The sequence below is a fragment of the Meleagris gallopavo genome, chromosome 6 (assembly GCF_000146605.3).
Source record: "Meleagris gallopavo isolate NT-WF06-2002-E0010 breed Aviagen turkey brand Nicholas breeding stock chromosome 6, Turkey_5.1, whole genome shotgun sequence".
NCBI lineage: Eukaryota > Metazoa > Chordata > Aves > Galliformes > Phasianidae > Meleagris > Meleagris gallopavo.
This window is the reverse complement of record NC_015016.2, coordinates 12,164,316-12,170,952: the sequence shown is the minus strand read 5'-3', so window position 1 is coordinate 12,170,952 and position 6,637 is coordinate 12,164,316. Positions and strand designations below refer to the sequence as shown.

Below are 6,637 nucleotides of genomic sequence, written 5' to 3'. Positions count from 1 at the left end.
TGCCTTCACCTGTGTTCCCGTGGCTGATTCATTGCTCACCTCAGGTGCTCAATTAGAGGATCAGGCTGTGATTCAGCAGCCCCATACAACTCTGTATGTTGGCCCGTGGCTTGCTCTCATTCTGCTTGGTGGAGCTGCTTCACTATGAGGCCACAAAGTGAGAACTATAGCTTAGTGATTGTAGCTGTTGTATGAGATGTTCCTGTTTATCTTTGCCTGTCTTATGCTTATATCCCATTATAGAGCAATCCTGTCTGTAAAAGGAAACCAGAAATGCAAATGACTAAGAAGAGATAAATGAATATTTAAGTCAAACCAGCAAGATGTTGTTTGCAGTTATTTATTTTACTAAAATGGTTACATATGTTGAAACAAAGAAGAGCTATAGTAATAATGTTTGTTTTTCCAATATCATAAATAATTATTGAGTCTTCATTAGCTGTTGGCTCAGCACTGATTGTGATTCTTGTTATTTAAAAAAAGACACACAAATAATTCATTAGAATTTGTGTTTTCAGAAAACTCTAAAGCAGCAGTAGAAAAAAAATAAATTAAAGGAAATAGTAACAAGAAATTATGCCAAGTATTTCTTAAATTTAAATCCACTTGATGTGTATTACAGATTATTCTTTGTGCTTTGATTATTTTAAAGAAAGAACCATGAACAAGTTGTTTATAGTATGGCTTGTCTTCTCCAGTTTTGCTCCAGAGAAGTCACCAAAGATACCATTTTTACATGACAATTGTTGTTGTCATTTATGCAGACAAAAACACTGTGAATATTCCTAACAGAAAAGTTTGTCAAAATCATTGATTTATTTTCACAAAATATTTAATACCAGAATAACTTATAATAGTATGAACGAAAGTGAAGTATTAACTCTCTGCTATTAGTTATAAACTCACATTATTATGTCAAAATCCAGTAAAGTATCAAAAATTAATGTCACGGAATCTTAGACACATAATGATGCGAGTCAGTGAAACATATACTTCAACTGTTCATACAGTCATGACAACATACATTTCTTGCTTGGCACTTTAAGTCAATGCAAATCAGCAATTTAGAAAACAAAGTAAAAATATATATGTACAAAATATTCTCATATCAAATCATTTTCATTGTACACTAAATAAACCCAACAACATGTTAAGTTACATCAAGAAGTTTCCTAAGAAGTCGCACCAAGGCTGATATTTGCAATGTGTCTTGACTATTTTAGTGCAACTGGAACAGCCTATACTTGCAAGTTAGTTTAATCACTAGCACAGTACTGCTTCCAGTGAAGTGGGAATTTGGCCATTAAACTCAGTGGAAGCAGGACTGAAGTCTTATCTTGTTCACTGATGGCTCATGAAAGAGGAAAGGGGAGAGAGATAAATAGGAAAAAACCTGACAGGATAACCACAGGAAGAAAAAATCCAATTCCTAGCAACAATCAGCTCTTTTCCAGTTTTCTGTAACTCATTCAGTATAAATTGTATTTGGCTTTGCCACTGTAAATTGCTTTCATGTACATTCCATTCAAGCACTGTAAACCTCATCAGACTATTGTTATATGATTTAAGAATAACTTGTACAACCCAGAAAACCCTTAAAATAAACTGGGCTTTATGGTAGTTATTATGCTCAACAGCAGTCAAGTATAGAATGTGACATTTAATACATTTTAGTATCTATTTAAAACCCTCCAACATCAAATGTTGGTATTTTTCAATGTTTCAAGTCCCATTTGTGTTACTACTGTGGGCTTTGATAGTGTATACTACAGCTTTTTCTCACTGAAATGTGAACTGTCAATCAACTGTTCTCATCTATGCAGTACCTATAAAATAAAATTAAAACACATTGAAGTAATAATTTTCACCATGAAAACATTTTTGAGCTCCACTGTAAATAATAAATGGCACTATAGATTCAGGTTTGTACAAGAAGAGATCCATTTTGTTTACTTATATAAAAACTTCTGTAAGTCACTAGCAAAGCTTTAGAACAATAGAAAATGGACTTTACAGCTAGTCTGGCTAGAACCTTCTCAACTAGAAATCTTTAACAAGCAACATGTCTGGGAGCGTATGTGTAAGTTCAAAATAATCTGAACAATTAACTTATTTCCTAAATTTGTGTGTTCTAGAGTATTGCACTTTTCAAAGGAATGATTTTGGTATTTTAATATACTGCATATACAGGTAAGAAACATGCATAACAATCTCATTGTCACTTTGACAAAACATACTGTACAATTTTTATAACACTGTTGATTAAAAAAGAGAAAAATCGATGTAACAATTTTATTAAGACTTGTCAATTTGGTCAAGTCTATTATGCACAATTCTCCAGGGCCTCCAGCAGTAATGTGTTTAGCCCTAGGCTGCTTAAGCCCACTTGGAATAATACACTAAGTTTAAGCATTATGGCATTGTCATTTTGAGGCATAATACTGTTGTACTATGCCCACGTTATAGCTTATTTTTTGAAAGCAAGGCACTTACTGTAATAGCAATGCAAACACCTTATGCGCACTTTGATTAACATAAAATAAGTTAATGTTTTGATAAAAACAGGTTTTTTTTATAATTTACATGCCTTTTAAAGAAGCAATCAAACATTTCATTTAATACAATGAAAACGTCAGAATCTGAAGGAACACTGTTTTTTCAAACTGACTGTACTGTTAAAGGGGATCTATTTTCCACATCTGCCTCATATCTGTGAATCTGATTTTGCTGAAAACCAATCCTGTGAGGAAAATGTCCGCTTGACAAGAAAAAAGGAACTCATCTCTTTAAAACTGCTGGACTAATGGCACTTTAACAGTCTTTACTTCTGATATATGTGAGGATTTCTGGATGATGCAGCTGGTAGTTCCCTGCAGTTTGTCCTTCCCTTGGGCGAGGTTTGTTAGGGCCATGGCTGCGTTGATCTCCTTCCAATATGTTTCGTCTTTGCTGGTTCCTTTTCTGTTAGCTGCACTAGATTCAAGCAATAACAAATAGTTACATATATCGCTTACATAGCAGCCTTCCAGTAGCTGAAAGGAGCCTACAGGAAAGCTGGAGAAGGACTTTTTATAAGGGCACATAATGACATGACAAGGGGAAATGGCTTTAAACTGGAATAAGGCAGATTTAGACTAGATATTAGGAAGAAATTCTTTACTATGAGGTTGGTGAGACACTGGAACAGGTCCCTCCCTGGAAGCATTGAAGGCCAGGCTGGAAGGGGCTTTGAGCAACCTGGTCTAGAGGGAGGTGTCCCTGCCTATAGCAGGGGGTTGGAACTGGATGATCTTAAAGGTCCCCTCCAACCTGAACCATTCTATGATTCTATGATTCGACATACTGGCTACGCAATGTCAGGAAAGCTGTAAAAATAAGCATATGGGGAAATAGCACATTCCCTTACTCACCTTTCACACTTATTTGGTCCATTCTCCAGAGTTTCTGAAAAATAATAAAAAAAATTACATCTATTTTTTTCAGCAGTTTTTAAACAAACAAATTCATGAAATAGGCACACAGAAAAATGACTCCAGACTAATTCCAAAATTCATACAAAAAAAAATCCTTTGTTTGGACACATATAAGGGGTCAACTTCACTGAAGTGCCTCTCTGAAGAAATCAATTCTGAGCTTGAAGCAGACACGAGTCAAAAAAAACCCACTGTGGAGAAATTTCAGCCATAGAGAGGCTCCTGTGCCACAGCTGTGTAAGAAGAGGGTGTGCTGAGGGTAGAGTTTGCTGAGCCTCTCCAGCACCACCCTGACAAGACCAGTGCCAAACTGCCCAGTGCACCCTGGAGTGGCCCCGTGTTTTAGTTTTATTGGCAATAGTGAGAATAATGCTGATCCTGGAGGTTCACCTACATTTTGCTGGGTGATGGAATTTTTCCGTACATAAATCCCAAGGACATAAGGAATTACAAAAACTAAAAATAAAACCCAGTTTCATTTCCCTTTAGTGAATGCTCTCTTGTATGCACTAAAAATAGGACTTTCACCCATACACAGATGATGTGTGTGTTTTAAAGGCGACCCTTGCCCAGGCTGCACCTCAGTCCCAAAGGCAGGCTAAGCAGGACACAAGGAACAAGCACACGTGGCTAATAGCCTTCAAAGGTGAAATTGCATCACAGGAGTAAGTTACACTTTCCCATCAAGGGTCACATTTGTTCATTCATTAAGTCCTCGCATTGCAGAGAAGCCAGAAATATTTGCCAGGCAGAAATCTGTATGTATTAGTCAGTGGGCTTCCTATCCTAACACAGAAACACATTATAGGGGAATGAGAAGCTGATGCCTAAACGCAATATCTATGGAGAATGAGTCAAACAAAAGAAAGTTTTTCTGCATGAGCTCTAGTGGCTACATGACCACAATAAGTCCTAAATCTTGTAAAGTAATGAAGCGAGATTCCCAACTGGTAGACTACCCTACAGCTAGATTTCAACCGGATTATTAATTAAAAGCTGATCTTTTCTTTAAACAGAGCTTCCAGGTGAATAGGTCCCAAAGCACATTGCATCCCTTGCTAGCACCATGCTTACAAGTGGCTTTACCCGCCACCAAAGGGTGGCCAGTCTGCTCTTGCAGCCAGCACACCCAACACCTTGGCACAGCCACATTCCCTAGTGCTTGCAGGTGAGCAGCAAAGACCACAGGCTCACCAGAAAAAATGCAGGCAGACCATCTGTAATTTCACTGGTCAGATGTTTGCCAAGCTGTTTGATTTAACAAAACTTCATGCTTTTGCAAAACAGCTATATAAATGTCCACAAGTGAATGAGCCGTGGGTTTATATGTTGTCCCAAAACAGCATATCTTAAGTCAGTGTCTCTTGATCTAGATCATTGCATGGGGGGGAGTTCAATCCAGGCAGAAAAGAGAAAACTGAGAAAACTATATCATATATATATGTGATTTGCAGAGATGTACTGAATGACACCAAAAGTTTCCTTCTTCATAACGTACTGGGCTACAAACCGTTTTTCAGCCCTGCTTCATTTAGCGTTTGCTGTTTTTTTTTTTAAATAGAGACAGTGTTAAAGAGGAGGTTTAGGACTGAATAGGTCAGTAGGTATAGAAATGGAAATGGCAAGTAACAGAACACTGTTGCCAGAGCAAACCTGGATATAAATACACCTCTCTCATGCATCTGTCAGTTTCTTTTGCTGTTGGAAAATATTTCCTATGAACAAAAAAATTGCTTGTATAAACTTCTGAGGAAAGTAGGTGTGAATGGTGACACACATTCCAATTCCAGCATTTATTTGAAGGAGTATTTGCAAATATTTTTTAGGGGTGTTTAGCCAGCTCTAAAAGAAAGCAACTTGCCCAAGGTATAAAAAAGCAGCAGCAAAGCTAAAAAATACAACCCAGGACCAAAGAGTTGTCCGTTCCTTAATTTTGCTGGAAATCTTTTTTATTCCATTCAGATTTTATATTTTTTAAACAAATAATTTATGTCAGAGAAATCTGAAACTGGATTACAATAAAAACATAATTGATAATTTGCAAAGCTCTTGCTAATAGCTGCTGTAAAAGCATGTTAGTACAAAGAAATATGACAATCCATCATTTCAATGCACTTTTTCTTGCCAAAAATCCTTTTCTGCTATACCAAGCCTATGACAGCATATCTTCTTTTGCACTGCCACAGCATCCAAGGAGCTCACATCTGTCTGAACAGACCTTAGTGAAGGAAATGAGTATGATCATCATCTTTGGATGAGGAGAATCATTATGAGAAAGGCAAACAACCAGTTCTGCAAGAAATGTTGATCCCCTGTTCCTTTGCCTTCTGAGGGGAAAGAGCTTCGCCCATGCTTCCAGGTCTTCCTTGATATCTTGCAGGTCAAGCCATAGTGACCAAACTGATAAAAAAGGCTTAGCTTAGCCTGGCGGAAATGTAGTCTGGACATGTCTGGCTTTTACTGACAAGAGAGGGAAAGTAGAAGAAAAAATCTTATTGAATTTAAAAAAATCAGGTGAATCTTGCCCAACATTAGCTTAGTCTTCATCTTTTGCAACCTGCCTGCTCTACTTCAGTTACTAACTTAAGCTTTTGATAAATACAACTTTGACACTTTACATACATGCAAAACTATTGCAGTCTATTTTAACTGTGTAAGAAGAATGGTGAGACTAGTGAATGAATGTAACCGAAGAACAGCATTCCCAGTATATAAGGTGTTTGTTCTATTATATAGGGTTGAAAAGATGCACCATAGCTGCCCTCCCCAAGCACTGTGAAAATCTTTAATCCAACATAATTCCTAAACAAACTACAGTTGTGCTCAATCACATATTGATTAAGGGAAAGCCAAATCTATTAGCTAATGATAAGAGTAATTTGTTTTGTCTCAGAAAGCAATGTGGGAAAGGATGTTGGAAGGATCTCAGCAGATCTTGAGATCCTTAACATTAAACATTAGAAAAATCTTATTTTTGTTAGAAGTCCTGCGTTTGCTTCAATAAATTTTTCACCTGCTCTACAATTGGAAAGTTTAATGCACTGTGAAAATGGAAACTCACTTATAATTGGGGTGGAGGCTGTCATAAATGATCTCCCTTACTGGTGCTTCATTTTGCTACCATTGCAAGCATCCAGAGAATCAGCTTTTGCCTGGTCAGGAAT

At 37.0% G+C, this 6,637-nt stretch overlaps 1 long non-coding RNA gene across 1 annotated transcript; it reads right to left on the bottom strand.

Annotated features, from left to right (window-relative positions):
* Window positions 1-324: 324 nt before the first annotated feature.
* LOC109368124 lies at window positions 325-3,853 on the bottom strand. The gene is made up of 2 exons (XR_002115827.2): window positions 3,411-3,853; window positions 325-2,973 (listed from the first exon to the last, which is right to left on the bottom strand). It is a non-coding gene; the product is annotated as an uncharacterized LOC109368124 (long non-coding RNA).
* Between the last annotated feature and the right edge of the window lie 2,784 nt (window positions 3,854-6,637).